Here is a 21,926-nt window from a genome sequence, read left to right as displayed (position 1 = left end):
ACAAACCCAGTCATATTCTGGATTTGGGTGTGCAACTTAATTAGTAATAAGCCAATCAGTGCCAATAATTGCCACATAATAAGCAATTATTGACACTTATTGGCATTAATTAGAATTTATGTGCAGAACTGTCTAAGCATCCTATATAATAAAACATTGGCATTAATTAGAATTTATGTGCAGAACTGTCTAAGCATCCTATATAATAAAACACACCTCCAACATTCTGAAGCTGACTGCATGGCTGAGGCATTCCTGCTCTCTGTATCCATCTCCTGAATTGACATCACTTACTTCCGGGTTCGTCACAAGCAGAAGTGACCAACCACATAAGGTTTCTCGGCTTCAGAATGTTGGAGGTGCATTCTATTAAATAGGATTGGTCAGTTCCTTGAAGCACAGCCAGAGCTCAGCGTTCTGCACAGTAATGCTCAGACACCAGAGAGAGAGAGAGGGAGGCCTGACACCAGAGAGAGGGAGGGAGGGGGGGCTGACAACAGAGGGGGGGGGGGGAGGTATCTCTGTCACACACACTCTTTCTCACACACTCTCTCTCACAGTCAATGTCTTTCTCTCTCTCACTCTCACACACTGTCTCTCACACACTCTATGTCTCACACTGTATCACATTCACTCTCTATGTGTCACACACAGTCACTCACACACTCTCTTGGTCTCATACACTCAGTCTCACAGAGTGTCTGTGTCTCACACACACTCTCTCTCTTGCACACACTATCTGTGTGAAACACACACACTCTCTCTCTCTCTCTCACACTGTGTCTCACATACGCACTTGCACACACTCTCATTCTCACACACACACTCTCTCTCTCACAGACACACTCGCACCCAGACTTACTCTCTCTCTCTCTCACACACACACACACTCACATATTCACTCTCTCTCTCACACACAGTCACTCTCACATACACTCTCTCAAACATACACACTCCGAGGAAAACCTTGCTAGCGCCCGTTTCATTTGTGTCAGAAACGGGCCTTTTTTACTAGTATTCTATAAAGTGATGCGCATAAATTCTAAGTCACTTGGGTGTGGAATTGGCAGGTCTTAGGCATTTCTCAAATCTATGCATGTGGTTATAGAATACACCCAGTTCACGAAAGACTTACGTAACAAACAAGAACAAAAATCCTACACCATGAGAGGTAAAATAGACCCGGTAACATTCTGGCAACAGATCTACCACAACGGATGGACAATTAACGCAGATACAAACCAATTTCTCCTAGAATGGGACGATAGATGCAGATTAATATTAGACAATATTGTCCCAACTCAAACCAGAACCTCACACAGAAAGAACTCAATACCATAGTTTAATGAAGAACTGAAAAAACTTAAAACACAAGTTAGAAGGTTATAACGTGCGTGGAATAAAAAGAAAGATGACTCCACACTTAACGCTTGGAAACAACTTCAAAGAAAATATAAGTACACCATAAAACCAACTAAAAGATTATATTACAAAACCAAAATTGGACCAAACTACAAGGACACACATAAACTCTTCTAACTCATGAATCAACTACTAGATATCACACCAGTTACAACCAATAGCACAGATACACCAGGAGCAGCCAATCTCGCGAGATACTTCAATGAGAAAATCGTAAATCTACGACTCAAAATACCTGTCAGCACCATCGATTACACTGATCTCCTTGACTGTCTAGATCCAGACCCTGGTATACACCCAGCAGACAGAATGTGGACCAACTTCGAGATACTATCGGAGGATCTCAACTCCCAAACGCTCAAAAGATTCGCCAAAGCTCATTGCAAATTAGACATATGCCCAAACAACCTTATGACATCTGCCCCTCAACAATTTATAACAGACCTAACGAATCATTTGAATTATTTGTTACAAAATGGACTCTTCCCGAAGGAGAAAGGAAACATTCTACTCACCCCCATACCCAAAGACGCAAAGAAAAGTGCTAGTGAATTAACCAACTACAGACCAGTAGCATCCATTTCCTTAATAACCAAACTAACGGAAGGAATGGTGACCAAGCAACTCACAAATTATTTAAACAAATTCTCAATACTACATGACTCCCAGTCAGGATTTCGGTCTAACCACAGTACTGAAACAGTACTAGTTACTCTTCTGACTAAATTCAAACAATTGATCGCAACTGGCAAGAACATACTACTCCTAAATTTTAATTGTCCAGCGCCTTCAACATGGTTGATCATGGAATACTACTACATATCCTAGAGTACTTTGGAATTGGAGGCAATGTTCTCAATTGGTTCAAGGGGTTCCTAACCACCCGATCATATCAAGTGACATCTAATTCGACCACACCAGCCACATGGATACCTGAATGCGGAGTTCCACAAGGATCCCCCCTCTCATCGACCTTATTCAACTTAATGATGATACCCTTGGCCAAACTACTATCAAACCAAAACTTCAACCCATACATATATGCAGACGACGTAACGATCTACATCCCATTTAAACAAGATTTAAAGGAAATTTCCAATGACATCAACCAGAGTCTACATATCATGCATTCATGGGTGGATGCATTCCAGCTGAAACTCAATGCAGAAAAAACCCAATGCCTAATACTCACCTCTCAACATAACATGAACAAATTCACCACCATCAACACATCAAAACTGAAACTTCCAATTTCAGACCCTCTAAAAATTCTTGGAGTTACCATTGATCATCACCTAACACTTGAGAATCACATGAAAAACACAACCAAGAAGATGTTCCACTCAATGTGGAAATTAAAAAGAGTAAGACCTTTCTTCTCAAGGACCATCTTCCGTAACCTGGTACAATCAATGGTACTAGACTATTGCAACGCACTCTATGCTGGCTGCAAAGATCAAATAATCAAGAAACTTCAGACAGCTCAGAACACTGCAGCTAGACTCATATTCGGTAAAACAAAATATAAAAGTGCTAAACCCCTACGAGAAAAGCTACACTGACTACCACTTAAAGAACGCATCACGTTCAAAATATGTACCCTAGTTCACAAAATCATTCACGGAGATGCCCCAGCCTACATGTCAGACCTGATAGACCTACCACCGAGGAACGCTAAAAAATCATCCCACACATTCCTTAATCTTCACTTCCCCAACTGCAAAGGTCTAAAATACAAACTAACGCATGCGTCAACCTTCTCCTACTTGAGCACACAATTCTGGAACGTGCTGCTGCGCAACTTAAAAACGATCTATGAACTAACTAACTTCCGCAAACTACTGAAGACCCATCTCTTTAACAAGGTATACCACAAAGATCAACAAATGTGAACTCCTACACATATATCCAGAATTACCTTACGATATTTGCTTGTTTACAATTATCATGCTTTATCATTATCAAGATCCTTATGCAATACCAAATATCTATTTTCTAATGTATTTCCACTATTCATGATGTAATGTAAACCACATTGAGCCTGCAAAGAGGTGGGAAAATGTGGGATACCGGTGTCGGAAATGGTTTGGGTGGGATACCGGTGTCGGAAATGGTATTTCAAGCGGACGAGTCGGAGAAACTTACTGACTTCACGGTAAACCTGGAGGACGTAATGGGGCAGTTCGGCAAACTGAAGAGTAGCAAATCTCCTGGACCGGATGGTATTCATCCTAGAGTACTGATAGAATTGAAAAACGAGCTTGCGGAGCTACTGCTAGTGATATGCAACTTATCCTTAAAATCGAGCGTGGTACCGGAAGATTGGAGGGTGGCCAATGTAATGCCCATTTTTAAAAAGGGCTCCAGGGGAGATTCGGGAAATTATAGACCGGTGAGTCTGACGTCGGTGCTGGGGAAAATGGTAGAGGCTATTATCAAAAACAAAATTACAGAGCACATCCGAGGACATGGATTACTGAGACCAAGTCAGCATGGCTTTTGTGTGGGGAAATCTTGCCTGACCAATTTACTTCAATTCTTTGAAGGAGTGAACAAACATGTGGACAAAGGGGAGTCGGTTGATATTGTGTATCTGGATTTTCAAAAGGCGTTTGACAAGGTACCGCATGAAAGGCTACAGAGGAAATTGGAGGGTCATGGGATAGGAGGAAATGTCCTATTGTGGATTAAAAACTGGTTGAAGGATAGGAAACAGAGAGTGGGGTTAAATGGGCAGTATTCACAATGGAGAAGGGTAGTTAGTGGGGTTCCTCAGGGGTCCGTGCTAGGACCGCTGCTTTTTAATATATTTATAAATGATTTAGAGATGGGAGTAACTAGCGAGGTAATTAAATTTGCTGATGACACAAAGTTATTCAAAGTCGTTAAATCGCGACAGGATTGTGAAAAATTACAAGAGGACCTTACGAGACTGGGAGACTGGGCGGCTAAATGGCAGATGATGTTTAATGTGAGCAAGTGCAAGGTGATGCATGTGGGAAAAAAGAACCCGAATTATAGCTACGTCATGCAAGGTTCCACGTTAGGAGTTATGGACCAAGAAAGGGATCTGGGTGTCGTCGTCAATAACACACTGAAACCTTCTGCTCAGTGTGCTGCTGCGGCTAAGAAAGCGAATAGAATGTTGTGTATTATCAGGAAAGGTATGGAAAACAGGTGTGAGGATGTTATAATGCCGTTGTATCGCTCCATGGTGCGACCGCACCTTGAGTATTGTGTTCAATTCTGGTCACCGCATCTCAAGAAAGATATAAAACAAATCGGAGAAAAGTTTTCTTCACCCAACGTGTAATTAAACTCTGGAATTCGTTGCCGGAGAAAGTGGTGAAGGCGGTTAGCTTAGCAGAGTTTAAAAAGGGGTTGGACGGTTTCCTAAAGGACAAGTCCATAAACCGCTACTAAACGGACTTGGAAAACTCCAAAATTCCAGGAATAACATGTATAGAATGTTTGTACGTTTGGGAAGCTTGCCAGGTGCCCTTGGCCTGGATTGGCCGCTGTCGTGGACAGGATGCTGGGCTCGATGGACCCTTGGTCTTTTCCCAGTATGGCATTACTTATGTACTTATGTACTTATAATTTAGGCATTGGTATTTATACCAAATTTTATATGGCAATAATGCCCACACCTAAATTTAGTCATGCGGATGGGTGCTCAAAGTATTGTTACCATCCCTCCCTGGTAAGGCAGGCGATGTTGTCTGTAGGTTCTCTGAGGGTTGGTTGTCGGTAGTCGTGGCCCACTCTCAGGAACTCTCTGCCAAAAACGGGGATGACTCCACACTTAACGCTTGGAAACAACTTCAAAGAAAATATAAGTACACCATAAAACCAACTAAAAGATTATATTACAAAACCAAAATTGGACCAAACTACAAGGACACACATAAACTCTTCCAACTCGTGAATCAACTACTAGATATCACACCAGTTACAACCAATAGCACAGATACACCAGGAGCAGCCAATCTCGTGAGATACTTCAATGAGAAAATCATAAATCTACGACTCAAAATACCTGTCAGCACCATCGATTACACCGATCTCCTTGACTGTCTAGATCCAGACCCTGGTATATACCCAGCAGACAGAATGTGGACCAACTTCGAGATACTATCGGAGGATCTCAACTCCCAAACGCTCAAAAGATTCGCCAAAGCTCATTGCAAATTAGACATATGCCCAAACAACCTTATGACATCTGCCCCTCAACAATTTATAACAGACCTAACGAATCATTTGAATTATTTGTTACAAAATGGACTCTTCCCGAAGGAGAAAGGAAACATTCTACTCACCCCCATACCCAAAGACGCAAAGAAAAGTGCTAGTGAATTAACCAACTACAGACCAGTAGCATCCATTTCCTTAATAACCAAACTAACAGAAGGAATGGTGACCAAGCAACTCACAAATTATTTAAACAAATTCTCAATACTACATGACTCCCAGTCAGGATTTCGGTCTAACCACAGTACTGAAACAGTACTAGTTACTCTTCTGACTAAATTCAAACAATTGATCGCAACTGGCAAGAACATACTACTCCTAAATTTTAATTGTCCAGCGCCTTCAACATGGTTGATCATGGAATACTACTACATATCCTAGAGTACTTTGGAATTGGAGGCAATGTTCTCAATTGGTTCAAGGAGTTCCTAACCACCCGATCATATCAAGTGACATCTAATTCGACCACACCAGCCACATGGATACCTGAATGCGGAGTTCCACAAGGATCCCCCCTCTCATCGACCTTATTCAACTTAATGATGATACCCTTGGCCAAACTACTATCAAACCAAAACTTCAACCCATACATATATGCAGACGACGTAACGATCTACATCCCATTTAAACAAGATTTAAAGGAAATTTCCAATGACATCAACCAGAGTCTACATATCATGCATTCATGGGTGGATGCATTCCAGCTGAAACTCAATGCAGAAAAAACCCAATGCCTAATACTCACCTCTCAACATAACATGAACAAATTCACCACCATCAACACATCAAAACTGAAACTTCCAATTTCAGACCCTCTAAAAATTCTTGGAGTTACCATTGATCGTCACCTAACACTTGAGAATCACACGAAAAACACAACCAAGAAGATGTTCCACTCAATGTGGAAATTAAAAAGAGTAAGACCTTTCTTCCCAAGGACCATCTTCCGTAACCTGGTACAATCAATGGTACTCAGCCATCTAGACTATTGCAACGCACTCTATGCTGGCTGCAAAGATCAAATAATCAAGAAACTTCAGACAGCTCAGAACACTGCAGCTAGACTCATATTCGGTAAAACAAAATATGAAAGTGCTAAACCCCTACGAGAAAAGCTACACTGACTACCACTTAAAGAACGCATCACGTTCAAAATATGTACCCTAGTTCACAAAATCATTCACGGAGATGCCCCAGCCTACATTTCAGACCTGATAGACCTACCACCGAGGAACACTAAAAAATCATCCCACACATTCCTTAATCTTCACTTCCCCAACTGCAAAGGTCTAAAATACAAACTAACGCATGCGTCAACCTTCTCCTACTTGAGCACACAATTCTGGAACGTGCTGCTGCGCAACTTAAAAACGATCTATGAACTAACTAACTTCCGCAAACTACTGAAGACCCATCTCTTTAACAAGGTATACCACAAAGATCAACAAATGTGAACTCCTACACATATATGCAGAATTACCTTACGATATTTGCTTGTTTACAACTATCATGCTTTATCATTATCAAGATCCTATTTTCTAATGTATTTCCACTATTCATGATGTAATGTAAACCACATTGAGCCTGCAAAGAGGTGGGAAAATGTGGGATACAAATGCAATAAATAAATAAATAAATAAATAAATAAAATAATTTAGGCATTGGTATTTATACCAAATTTTATATGGCAATAATGCCCACACCTAAATTTAGTCATGCGGATGGGTGCTCAAAGTATTGTTACCATCCCTCCCTGGTAAGGCAGGCGATGTTGGCTGTAGGTTCTCTGAGGGTTGGTTGTCAGTAGTCGTGGCCCACTCTCAGGAACTCTCTGCCAAAAACGGGGATGGGGTACAAATCAACTAATTGTCCCGTCCCGGGCCCTTACCTGTGCTCCCGCGGCGGGAAGCGATGGTCGGCAGGGCTCGCGGGGTCCAGGGCGGCGGAGACGAGCCGCCGACGGGACCGGCGCTGCCGCGGGTCGGCCCCAGGCCGGCGACCCGCTGGAGCGAACGCCGGCCTCGGAGAAGGGAATACACCGGCCAAGATGGCGGCGCCGGCGTCGTCGTCTCCCCGGCCCAGAGCGGACCAGCGGGCAAGCCCCGCCTACTCGCGCCGGATTGGCGCATTGAAGGGGAGACTCCGCCTGCTAGGCAGGCTTGCCAATCCAGGCGCTCCTTGCCTGTCAGGGCGGAGGGATTGGCTCCTCTTCCAGGGAGGGGATGGACTGGCGGGGAATTTAAACATCGGAACGGGAAGGGTCCAGGGCTTCCATTTCAAATGTCAGAAGCCGACACAGTGGATCGCGGAGTGTTGCTCTTCAGAGACTGTGTTCCCTCTGCAGTGCTAGCCGTCCTTGCTAGCCACCATCAGAGACTGGGTCCATCTCCATTGCTAGCCGTCCTGGTTAGCCACCATCAGAGACTGGGTCCATCTCCATTGCTAGCCGTCCTGGCTAGCCACCATCAGAGACTGTGTTCCCTCTGCAGTGCTAGCCGTCCTTGCTAGCCACCCTCAGAGACTGTGTTCATCTTCATTGCTAGCCGTCCTTGCTAGCCACCTTCAGAGACTGTGTTCCTTTTCATTGCTAGCCGTCCTTGCTAGCCACCTTCAGAGACTGTGTTCCTTTTCATTGCTAGCCGTCCTTGCTAGCCACCTTCAGAGACTGTGTTCCTTTTCATTCCTAGCCGTCCTTGCTAGCCACCTTCAGAGACTGTGTTCCTTTTCATTGCTAGCCATCCTTGCTAGCCACCTTCAGAGACTGTGTTCCTTTTCATTGCTAGCCGTCCTTGCTAGCCACCTTCAGAGACTGTGTTCCTTTTCAGTGCTAGCCGCCCTTGCTAGCCACCTTCAGAGACTGTGTTCCTTTTCAGTGCTAGCCGTCCTTGCTAGCTGTCTTCAGAGACTGTGTTCCTCTTCAGTGCTAGCCGTCCTTGCTAGCTGCCCTTCAGAGACTGAGTTGCTGACTACCAGCCAGGCCGGCCATCACCCCGCGGTTCCAGCAGTCCTGCTGGCCGCCTGCAGCTGGGGGCTCAACCCTTGGTGAACGGCGGTCGCCACAGGTGAAGATTCGGGGTGCGCGGCTGTCCTCTGAGGTCTTGCGGGGCCTCAGGGAACCTAAGGGCTCACCTATAACCAAAACAGGACACTAATCTCATCTCCCATCCTCTAAGGGCAGGAGAGGAATAAAAAAAACTAAATTTAGGATAAATTCTGAATTTAAAGGAGACCAGTTTGAATAATTGCAAAATATAAATTTTATTTGTTTCCAACAGAATTATGATACCACTTAACTTCAAACATTTACTGTTTTGTTTAACCTTTAACGCTTAAAAACCATATAACTATTGCACCTGAAAATTATAATAGGTTTTCTTGATGTTTTTTTTCCTTGTTTAGGCAGAATAAACAGACCTATCTACACAACATCAGATAAGTTTTCTCATTTACTGTCTTTAATTGTGAACCCGTTGCAACTGTTATTTATTTTCCTCCTTGCAATTAGCAAGCAATATTGTACTTGTTTATCCCTTTCTGTTTCCTTAGGATCTCATTTCAGTAGCTACAGTTTTACACTCAGGTAAGTATTTGATTTAAAGTTCATTTCCCAGTTAGTTAGCTGCTTTTCCTCTTCTCCCTGAAATTGATGCAGTTCCAATCTTTCTTGCTTGGGGGCCCGTGAATGCTGGACTGAACTTCCACCGGTGCTTCTTTGTAGTTGCTTTCTTCTTCCTAACCTCTCTAAAAACAGACTGGGAGGCAAAACCCTGACTTCCCCTGTTTCTTCAAGAAACTTCTCTACGGTGACTTAAATAGGTTTCATAATGCGGTGGCCAGCTCACTAATTTAAACAAAATTAATTAAATATTTTACCTTTCCAATCTATTTCTCACTGTGTAGCCCTAATCTAATGATGTTGGAGGAAGCTTTTGCACAAGCTCTTTGCTCCTTTCACAGTCAAACCTTTCATCTTCACCTTGTCACTCAACATTCTAATACCAAATCAGCATAAAACACTTTTGCAAAACCTCTCCTTACTCACAGGTAACTCCTCTCTGAGGAGAAAACTGATAGCATCTGGTTACACTCTGTTTATAATATCGTTAATGTCTAAACTCTTTCTACTGTTTAAAGAAATTCAGCATCACTATACTATGAATGTGCTGAATATTCCAGCCTGCTGTCTAGGTTAATGCTGTACTGCACTCACCTGCACACAGACTCAGTCAAATAACAATGGCTTCTCTTTCCCAGTTTTAAAGCCCACTTCCACTTTCTTCTCTGTTACATCCAAACCCCCCTCTCACTTTCCCCCTGTCACTCTTCTCTATTTCTCATTCAGTTCACTTACTATCCTGACCCACAGCCATTCTCCTGTACAGGTCACTCTCAAACTAGGTCTCAATTATTCTCTTTCACATTAAACCTTTTCTAAATGACTTTAACACTGTTTCATATCTCTCTCACACAGAGCCTTCAAAAACACATCCTTTCACTCACAGTGCTTCAGCTTCTTCTGTTAACTGCCAGCTGCTGTTGCCAAGCCAATAGAAGCTCAGCTGTCAGCAAATTCCAAGGACCTGCGATGCTGGTCACAATGAAACTCTGGGACAACTTGGGTAATTTTATTTATTTTATTAACCCCTAGTTTACATTATTCTATAATCCGTGTGGATATTTAGGCTTATTCTATAAAGTACACTTAAATTTAGTCATACTTTATAGAGTTCGCCTGCATGTATTTTTTTTTGCGCTAATTTTTCAGACACCATATCTAGAATCTAGCCCTTTGTGTTTATTAACTGAATGATTCAGCCTGTTGACATTCCACAAGACAATATTTATCCTAACCATAACACTAAAAGCCAATCCCACCCAACAACCATAAACCAGGTCAAAACACACCTTAAACATACTGGTGCACTCACTCAACCAGAGTTTGAAAGCAAACATACTCCACCCAACAGAGTCAAGCATACAGAATTCTCATACCAAGCAGTCAACACAAATGCTTGCAACCCCAGTGAAAGTGCCACTAGTACACAATAATTTCACAATGTACCTCCAAAGATTCCATGCCTTGCACCGAAAAACAACAACATAGTGTGTTTAAAACAAAGAGGTACCCAAAATCCTCAAAAATTATTGAGAAGATATGTGCAACTCACACTTAAATGCACAAGGTCAGCCACATCCAGGAAACAAGGACTCACATGACCAAAACCAATTTAATCAACAAAGAAATAGTGATGATGTTTATGCTGAGAAGTAATTGATATTCATTTACTTAACTGTTCCTTGTTCACTAATAAAGATGTTTACAAAAAAATAAAAAAAACAAACACAGTGCCTGCTCATACAGTGCACATGGAAGCATAGCATTTAACACAGGAACAATAGCATTATATGCCTGTAAAGCATAAATGCCAGTCTCTTTGCAAAAATGGGTATGTAATACTCCATAAACAGGGAGTTATGCAACCAAACAAGTCTATAGCAAATATATCATAAGAACCAATCAAGGTATATACAGTGACAAAAATCTGACAGAAGTAATCAGCCCATTTTTACTTGAGTAATCCAATCATTTAGATCTTCTAGAAGTAACAGTATGATTTTCATAAGTCACCCCCATTCTTGCTAGATATAACTGTCCAAAGCGTGAACTGTATTTAATACCTGTTCACGTTTTCCTGTCTTTGTCTATAATGTGAAAAGTCCCCTCTGCCTCTACCTCTCATTCTAACTCTATATGGGGTATGATTCCTCTGATATTCTGTAGTGGAATTGTCTGTAATCGATTTCTTTTTCCATAATTGACCCATTTGTACAACCTGTTTATCAATATGCATACGTGGAGGTGTTGTATAAAGTGATGCAGATGGATCCAAAACATCTTCCTGATCACTCCTTAATCTTTTCCTTTCTCTAACTGTTTGCAGACCACATTCTGGTCTATTATTAGCGGATTTGTCAATGACTGTTTGTTTATTATTTTGTGGAACTACGGAGTACGGAACATCGGTTGGTCTATTAGTAAATCTACGAAAACGTTTTTTCTTTTGATGGTGCTTATATCTATGCCAAGGGTATACATTGTTGTTTTTATAATCTTCATCATCTCTCCTAAAGTTCTCAAATTTAAGAAGTCTCAAATCCCTTTCAAATTGCTCACTACTTTTTTTAAAGTCTTCATATAATATGTCAAAACATGCATCATTTTCTTTTAAAAATACTAATTCCTTATCCAATTCCTCTTTAGCCTTTTGTTCCCTCCTTTACATGTTTTTATGATCAGAATCATTAAATCAAGGGAACACTTATTCAATATTGCTTCCCATTGCATCATAAAAGTCTGATCGTCATCGAACATAGTTGAAGATTTATTCATATGCAAACCTCTAGGAATCCTTTTGTATCTGCAGTATTCAAGTAAAGATGATCAATGCAGTTCAACTCTTTTACATAGTTTGCTTAATTTCACAGCTTCTTCCCAATGTTTGAGATAGTCGTCCAATACCTCTGGTTCTTTAAAAAAAGGATCAGCCGGTAACATACTCAAGGCAATCTTTATTAAAGCTCAAAGCGTCCTTCCAAGGTGAAAGGGGCATGATGCCTGCTAAAGCAGGTTCAAGAATGCCCAACAATGAGGGTCCCAGAAAACAACAAGGCAAGCGATCTGCAAACTCCAATGTGGAACACACAACAGCAGATTTTTTCATTGATCTGCTGTTGTGTGTTCCATGTTGGAGTTTGCAGATCGCTTGCCTTAGAGATGGTCGTCCCCGGTTTTCAGCGATAATGGAAACTGAGGACGCCCATCTCAAAAACGACCAAATCCAATTCATTTGGTCATGAGAGGAGCCAGCATTCGTAGTGCACTGGTCCCCCTGACATGCCAGGACAGCAACCTGGCACCCTAGGGGGCACTGCAGTGGACTAACTGATGCACTAACTGAATGGAAAAAGCCCTTCCCTTACCGAGCCCTTAATGATTCGGACAGGAACGGGGATGCATGAAGGAAATTGCATGCAAATGAGCTGCTTCCTGTTAGCTCATTTGCATAAGATTTCCTTCCTAAAGAGGGGAAGCCAATGCAGAGCAGCCAAGAGTTATGCGTGACTGCTCTGCACATGCCAATGATGGCTTCATACACGCAGGCAAGCTGCGTGTATAATAGCCATCTATGACCTTAAAAAAAACACAAGGCTGACTTTACTTGGTTCATTTTTCTTACGACCAAGCCTCAAAAAGGTGCCCGAACTGACCAGATGACCACCGGAGGGAATTGGGGATGACCTCCTCTTACTCTCCAGTGGTCACTAACCTCCTCCCACCCTAAAAAAAAAACTTAAAAAATATTTTTTCCAGCCTCTATGCCAGCCTCATATATCATATCCAGCTCCATGACAGCAGTATGCAGTTCCCTGGAGCAGTTTTAGTGGGTACTGCAGTACACTTCAGGCAGACGGACCAGGCCCATCCCCCCCTACCTGTTACACTTGTGGTGGTAAATGTGAGCCCTCCAACACCAACCACAAACCCACTGTACCCACATGTAGGTACCCCCCTTCATCCCTAAGGGCTATGGTAGTGGTGTACAGTTGTGGGGAGTGGGTTTTGGGGGGAGGGTTGGGGGGCTCAGCACACAAGGTAAGGGAGCTATGCACCTGGGAGCTTTTTCTGATGTCCACTGGAGTGCCCCCTAGGGTGACCGATTGGTGTCCTGGCATGTGAGCGGGACCAGTGCACTATGAATGCTGGCTCCTCCCACGACCAAATGGCTTGGATTTGGTTGTTTCTGAGATGGGCGTCCTCGGTTTCCCTTATCACCGAAAACCGGGAATGACCATCTCTAAGAACGACTATCTCTTAGGTCGACCTAATTGCTGAGATTTGGGCATCCCCCGACTGTATTATCAAAATGAAAGATGGCCACCCATCTTGTTTCAATAATACGGGTTTCCCCGCCCCTTTGCGGGGACGTCCTGCAAGGACGTCCTCAGGAAAACTTGGGTGCCCTGTTCGATTATGCCCCTCAATGTATGCCAAATTGAAAAGGAGGATCTATACATATAAATAAGTGCCCCAAGTAGAGCAGGGTATGTGATAGTGGACTCATTTTTTATTTTTATTTTTAATTGCACTCATTTAGGTTGGGTCTTCTTGTGCTGTTTTTTTAATGTGTTTCATAAGAGTGGGGCGAACAAGTGAGTGATCTCTATTTTTTGTGATTTGCAATTTTTTGCTTTTTATTTGTTGCTATTATTATTATTATTATTTTTATTATTTATTTATTTATTTATTTTCTTGTTTTTGTCTTATCAGATAGCACTCACGGCAGTACAAGCATTTCATTACACTTTTGTCACCATAGGTATGTGTCCTACCCACAATTTTGATTATAAACTTTTAGATACATGATTTTGTGTATATGTGTTTATATGATTTAATTTTAGTGTAAATCAGGTATTATTTCCATATACACATTAATGTTGTATTGACGTCTTCTCTTATATATATATATATATATATATATATATATATATATATTTACATTTTTTATATATATTTATGCAATATTGACCTGACATATATATATGAGTGTATTTTTGGATACATGTTTTTGGTTGTTCTCCTGATGATTTTGTTTTTCATTTAGATTGGTTTTTATCTAGAACTGTTTTAGATTTATTTGTCTATACTCTTGTTGATATTTGATATAACTTAGAGGGCTATATTTATGTCTATATTTTTACTATTATTATCATTTATATGTTTTGAAGCATTTCATTTCATGTTGACCACGATTTTTTAGATGAAATACAGAATTATTTGTATTATTGTTATCATGTTTTTATATTATTTCTTATATTTGTTATTTTATGTGTTTTATTATTTTAGCCCCTGACGCAGCCCTGTTGGATGAAACACAGCCTGTTCATTATATGGTACTATTAAAAAAGTTTTGATATATTTTTCATTGATCTGCTGTTGTGTGTTCCACTTTTTAAATTATTATACATTTACTTTTTTACATGGATTGCTAGTTTGTTCTTTTAATTACTTTTATTAAAATATATTTATGTTTATTGGCAGTTTGATCTTGAAGCTTCCTGAAGTAGCCCCTGGCAAGGGTGAAACAAGATCTTGTAGGACTTTTATTTATGATTTATATATGTGCGGTGAATAAATGTTTTTGGACTTTACCCTTGTGATCTATTACTTTTTGTACTCTGTTCTTGATACTGCAGATCACCTGCCCTATTTCTTTTCCTTAAACAGGCCAATCAATACATATAAATCAAAAATGCAGAACGGAACTCCATAGAAAAGATAGGACACTTGCTGAAATAATGGGAGATTTCTATCAAGTCCACTAAATAACAGCTATCCTTGCCTTCCATTCCTAATACCTTTCAGTTGAATGCAATGGGGTATGTTTACTAAAGTGCGTTAGCATTTTTAGCATGTGCCTAAAATTAGTGTGCCACTAACGTGTAGGCGCCCATAAGAATAGTATGGTCGACTACATGGTTAGCGTGAGCTAATGTTTAGCGCGTTCCTTAGTAAACAGGGGGCAAATGTTTTGTTTATACTTATTTCGTATAATTGAAATCTTAACCTTCTCATTTAATGAAAACATGGCTACAGGGCTTACCATTGATAGCAGCCTAAAATATTTTGTGGAAGAAGCCTGAATGGTAGGAAGGAAGTCTGGTTTAGACTAAGATTTTGCTCTAAGTGTATACAAGTCAGAACAAAACTTTTGAGCCTGTGGAAACATAAGCTGAATTTGGCCACCAAGAGAAAAGGCAAAATCCTAAATCCTAAACAATTATGTCTTTGTGTCATGTTTCTGTTTGTGAATGAAAGGTATTACTACCCCTCCCTGCCGCACACACACATATACACACATTTATTTATTACACAGTTTCTATACCGTACTATCAACCTTTTCTAGGCGGTTTACCCATTTCCACTACACAATAAAAAGATCAATATGAACTCTTGCCTCTTCCAGCAAAACAAGCAAAATCACAGATAGCAAACATTCCAAGCCTCCAGTTGCAGTCAGGCTAGCCATGGCATATCATTTCCACTCAGAAGTCATTGGATGTGACCATTCATAGATTTTTTGCCTTTCATTCCCCTTTTTTAGCCATGTTTAGTCATTATGAATATGTAATACCAGTGAGAATAATTCACATAGACATTCCCCTGTCTAGACTAATAACATCAAAGTCATTAATGTGAAATAGACATTTTGTTCTTACAGAGGGCCAAGAAACATAACCCTTGTCCCTTTCATGGCATGCCCTAATACATAGAGCATTACAGACAGAACGTTTCAGAACTGGAGTGCAGTGCAGTAACTGTAACTGTTAGAATTTGTCTATCTAGATCGCCTGACCTAGAAAATGGCTTGTATGATGAAACAAGCCTTTTCTGTTTGTGGTTTCAGATGTCTAATATTTTTTTTAAAATGTTAGATTTAGCATGTCTTTTCATTGGTCCTTCATGCAGTGACCAAGGTGGGGGGGGGGGGGGGGACCTTGGGGGCCTGAACCTCTCAATTTGGGTTTGGCTGGCAGGGGTCCTCAAGCCTCGCCAGTAGAAGCTTTCCTGTGGTGATATTCACCACCACACTACCTGCCCTACTTCCCCCTCCCTCGCACGCATGCTCAGTTTTAATAAGATCCTTACATCTGTCCCTGTAGTAACATGAATGAGGGCAGGCCCTGGATCCAGGATAAACCAGAACTGCACAGTGGGTTAAGGTGAACAAAATAATATTTTACTGAAGGTGTCAGGTAAGGATGCTGTTCAAATCACAGTTGCGAAAAAAAAAGTGAACACAAGTCCTTCTGTACAAGTGTCCCCCTGTGGCCTGCTCCTGCAGGGCCACAGCATACAACATATGCATCTGGGTTCTGGTCTGGTTTAGTAGAGTTACAGGCACAATTGTTAGTAGTTTACTGCCAGGTCAAAGATATTAAAGATATTAAAGTACAAACTTCCAAGTCAAACTTGACCTACCTGACTGTAGCGGTTGCCGTTCACACATAGGTGGTGCAGGTGTTGCTACTTTCCTCTGGGCATGGGCGTAGTTTTGGGGGTGAGGGGGGCATTGCCCCCCCAAATGCAGGGTTGGCACAACGCTGCAGGCAGCTCTCGATTCCTCCTTCCCAACCTCAGCTCCCCGACAGCTCTCCTCTTCATTCCTTCCTTTCCCCCGAATTTAAACCTTTTATTTTCAGTTGCAGCAATGACAGTGAAGAAAACAGCACAGCGGGCTCGCCTCCAGCCTTTCTCTCCCCTCACAGACAGTGTCCCGCCTTCCTATGATGATGTATTTCCTGTTTCCGTGAGGGCGGGACACTGTGAGGGAAGGGAAAGGCTGGAGGTGAGCCTGCTGTGCTGTTTTTTTCACTGTCGTCGCTGCAACTGAAAATAAAAGGTTTAAATGTGTGTGGGGGTTGGGCAGGAAGGAACGGAGAGGAGGGCTGTCGGGGAGCTTAGGGAGGGCAGGTGGGGCTGGGTTGGACCTGAAAAGGGGGAGCTGAGGAAGTTATTGGACATGGATGGGATTGGATGGGAGGGGAGGGTGTGGGGGGGTCAAAGGAGAATTGTTGGACGTGGATAGGGGAAGGCAGGGGAGAGAGGCAAAATCACTGGAAATGGAGGGGAGGCAGGGGCAGAGAGGAATCACTGGACATGGAGGGAATGGGCAGAGGAGAATCACTGGAAATGGAGGGGAGGGCAGGGGCAGAGAGGAATCGCTGGACATGGAGGGAAGGGGCAGAGGAGAATCCACTGGACATGGAGGGGAGGCAGAGGAGTGAGGAAAATTGCTGGACATGGATGGATGGAGGGGGCAGGGGAGAGAGGACATTTGCTGGATATGGATGGAGGAGAGGGCAGCGGAGAATGGAGAGTTGCTGGACATGGATGGAGAGGAGGGAACTAGAACTCGGGGACTGAAAAGGGGGAGCTGGGGAAGTCACTGGACATAGATGGGAGGGAGGTTGGGGGGTCAAGGAGAATTGTTGGACATAGGGGGGAGGGCCAGAGGAGAATCGCTGGACATGGATGGGAGGGCAAGGGTGAGAGGATAATTGCTGGACATGGATGGAGGGAGCAGGGGAGAGAAGAAATTTGTTGGATAGGGATAGAGGGGAGGAGAGGGTAAGGGAGAATGGAGAGTTGCTGGACAAGGATGAATGGAGGGAGGGCAGGGGAGGAGAGGAGAGTTGCTGGATATGGATGGAGGGGATGGAAGACAGGAAGGAGATGCACATGGATGGAGGGGAGGGAAGAGAGGAGAAATGCTGGACATGAATGGAGTGGAGGCAGGAAGAGAGGAGAAATGTTGGACAAGGATGGAGGAAGGAAAGACAAAGGAAGGAGATGCACACAGATGGAGGGGAAGGGAGAGAGGAGAAATGCTGGACATTGATGGAGGGGAGGGAAGAGAGAGAAAGTAGATGCACGTGGATGGAGGAGAGGGGAGTGAGGAGAAATGCTGGATATGGATGGAGGGAAAACTGCTGAATTTAAGGGCTGGATTAGAACCAGTGGCGTAGCCAGACAGCCAATTTTGGGTGGGCCTGAGCACAAAGTGGGTGGGCACAAAATTTTCTCTCCCCCCCCCCAGCACTTCCCAATTCAAAATATAAATACTTTAGCAGATGAGGATCCCCAATCTCTGTCAGCTGAAGGCCTCCAGTAAAGATGGTCAGAACTCCTCTCCACCAAGCCCAGTAGGCAGCAGCAACTCCACGAGCCACTGATGCCAGCACCCCCATACATGCTTAGTTGTCAGTGGCTCCAGGATGCTGCCCCCATCTGCCAAGCTCAGTAGAAGGCATCTCTGGCCAGCTTCAGAAGCAACCCTAGCTAGTAGGGCTTGGGAATCCCCACTAGCTACAGCAAGGGTCAGGGCTGCCGTTAGCCATGCTGGTGACCAGGGCAGAAAATAAAGCCCCTCCCCCAATTCCCTCTCCTCATCTGCCCTTAAAGTCACAAATTACAGAACAAGGGATCACAAATTAGAAATAAAAATATATAGACAAAATTGAACTGGGAATCTCAGCATGTACTGCAACACTGGAAAAAAAAAACCCAAAACAAAACAAAAGCGCATTTCCTTTTCTACGTAACACAATAAAAAGACATCCGCTATGCACATTTCCCAAAGTTAACATATTCCATTTAAAATATTCAAAGTAAAATGATTTTCCTACCTTTATTGTCTGGACATTTTATTTTTCCATCATGTTGGTTCCAATTTCTCTTTCCTGCTTTCCTGTCTGTCTTCTGCTAATTCTTCAAGCGGTTGTCCATTTGTCTTTTTTCTCCTGTCGTTTCATTTCCTCACTACACCTACCTCTGAAATATTGATCCTTCCATTTTAGCTCTTTCCTTTCTTTTTTTTTTTCTTTTCTGCCTCTGTACACTCAAATTTCATCTTCTTTCTAAATCTTTTCCTTCTTTTTACTTTTCAGATATCTATCACATTTCCATCTCCTTTCACCCACTAGCTCTCCCATTCCGCATCTCTCTCCTTCCATTCCCTTCCATCTTCAATCTACATGCCATTACCATATTTCTACCCCCTGTGATCACTATTCTCTCATTTTTTCCTTGCCATCTCCACTCCCTGGGCCTTTCCCCCATGCTTCCCCCATTCCCAGTGTCTCCCTCCCTCCACCCTTCCAGCCCAGCATCTGTTCCCTCTTTCTACCCTGTAGCCTGATATTTCCCTATCCCTTTTACCTCCCATCACCAGCATCTTCCTGTCCCATCTCTCTCCCCTCCCCCATTGTCCAGCATTTTCCCTTTCTCTTCCCTACCATCCACTGTCTATCTTCTCTCCCTGGATCCATCTTCCCTCTTTCTCCCCTCCCCCACTTGTGCATCTCTCCTTTCCTGTCCTCTTCTCCACCTTCATGTCCAACTTTTCTCCCTCTCCCTGCCTTGAGCCCCTGGTTTGACATCTCTCTCTACCCCCTCCCCCCCACCTACCACCATCTCTCCATCCTTCCTTTCCTTCGCCTCAATGCCATGTTCAACATTTCCCCTCTCATCTCTCCCTTCCACTTCCATGTGCAACACGTTTTTTTCTCTCATGCCCTTTCCCTCCCTCTCCCCATCCCACCCATATCCAACAATTCTCCCTCTCTTTCCCCTTGCAGCATCTCTCTGTCCCTCCCCCACCTAGCTCTACCCTGTCTCACTCCCTCATCCCAACAGTGCTCCTGTCTCTCCCCGACCCCCCATCCCACCCATATCCAACAATTCTCCCTCTCTTTCCCCTTGCAGCATCTCTCCGTCCCTCCCCCCATCTAGCTCTACCCTCTCTCACTCCCTCATCCCAACAGTGCTCCTGTCTCCACCCCCCCACCCCCCCCACACAAACAAACAAACAAACCAACCAACCAACCACCCTCCAGCATGTGCTGCACGTTTTTTCCCTCCCTTTCCCCAGCCACCACTGGCTGCACGCCTTCTTTCCCCTCCCCCCCCCCCCCCTTCGGGCAGCGCAGTCTAACACTACATCAAAGCTGCTCTGGGTCCGTCCTTCCTACCGCTACGCTGCTGCCCTCCGGCTCCATCTTTGTTCTTCTGCTGCTTATCTGCAGCGGATCCGCGCGCTACCAGGCTGTCTGTATGCTGCCTGCGACTGCTTCCTCTACGCTGGCCCCGCCCCCTTAGGCGGGGCCAGCGCAGAGGAAGCAGTCGCAGGCAGCATACAAACAGCCTGGTAACGCGCGGATCCGCTGCAGATAAGCAGCAGAAGAACAGACAAAGATGGAGCCGGAGGGCAGCAGCGTAGCGGTAGGAAGGACGGACCCGGTGCAGCTTTGCTGTAGTGTTAGACTGCGCTGCCCGAGGGGGAGGAGGGAGGGAGGTGGAGGAAAGAAGGCCTGCAGGGTGCCGGCAGCAGATGAATTCTTTTGGCCGTGGCGTCTCTCTCTGCACCGTTGCTGGGTGGGCCTGAGCCCAAAGTGGGTGGGCCCAGGCCCACCCGTGGCTACGCCCCTGATTAGAAACACTTTGAGGGCAGATACTGAAACTGGAGGAAGGATAGGGACAGGGCTACAGATGGTAGACAGGACGCATAAGGACACAGGAGGATGGTGGACATGGTGAGTGAAAAAATATCAAATGGAAAGAAGACACTGCATAAACAGAAGACACTGGGACCAAAGCGAATAGAAAAACTAAATGATCAGACAACAAAGGTAGAAAAAAGTATTTTACTCAGAATTTATTAATTAGAATATTTCAGCTTTTGGAAATGTGCATCTGTGATATTTTGCATGTAAGTTTCAGTTTCTCTAGTATTGCTGCATGCCGAGTCTGACTTCTTGAGGTAACTTTCCAGTTCAGTATTTTGCCTTCATATCTTTTGATTTCTAGTTCCTTGTGTCATATCTGTTGTCATGTGTTTTTCATGTGTGATCAAGGTGCAGTATTCTGCTAGCATGTACTATTTGCAGCCCTTTTGGTTTTGTTTTTTTTCACTAGGTAGTGTATTGGTGTTTTAGAGCCTGGTGCAATTACAGGGCTGCCTTTCCACGCATAAGGTTGTAGCTCGTCCTGTCCTTGGACTTAGTGCTGTTATGGTTTGGTAAGGTTATGAGTGTGTTTTTGCACAAGTTTATGTATAGTGTTTTGCAGTGTAGAGATTGTGTGTTGGCCTTACTGAGGTGGCACCAAAACATCAGAAAGGGTTTTAGAGCCTAAATCATGACACACTACCTCTTAAAGGATCTACATATAGAGCTTATGCATTTCTAAGGTCTACACTGGCAATGGTATGGGAAAGGGGGTGGGGAAATGCTACTGGAGAGGAAGAGGGAGTGCTGGGTAAGGAGGAAGGAAGGAAGGAAGGAAGGGAGGGAGGGAGAAAGAGATGGCTCTTTTGGGAATAACCATAATGTATATGTATGAGATATCTCATACATATTCATTATGGGTATTCCCAAAAAAGCCAGCTCTTTCTCCCTTCCTTCCTTCCTCCATATTAGCATATTCATTTGTGTGTGTGTGTGTATATATATATATATATATATATATATATATATACACACACACACACAAATGAATATGCTAACATGCCCTGTCCCAGCCTTTGCCCCCCCCCCCCCAAATGAAACAGTGAAATTAAGCCCATGCGCACAGTCCTTATATGCTTTATGACGAAGACCACTGACCCCTGCCAGCCAAACCCCATGGCTACGCC

This window comes from Microcaecilia unicolor, chromosome 6, assembly GCF_901765095.1.
Source record: "Microcaecilia unicolor chromosome 6, aMicUni1.1, whole genome shotgun sequence".
NCBI lineage: Eukaryota > Metazoa > Chordata > Amphibia > Gymnophiona > Siphonopidae > Microcaecilia > Microcaecilia unicolor.
Note: the sequence above shows the minus strand (reverse complement) of the source record.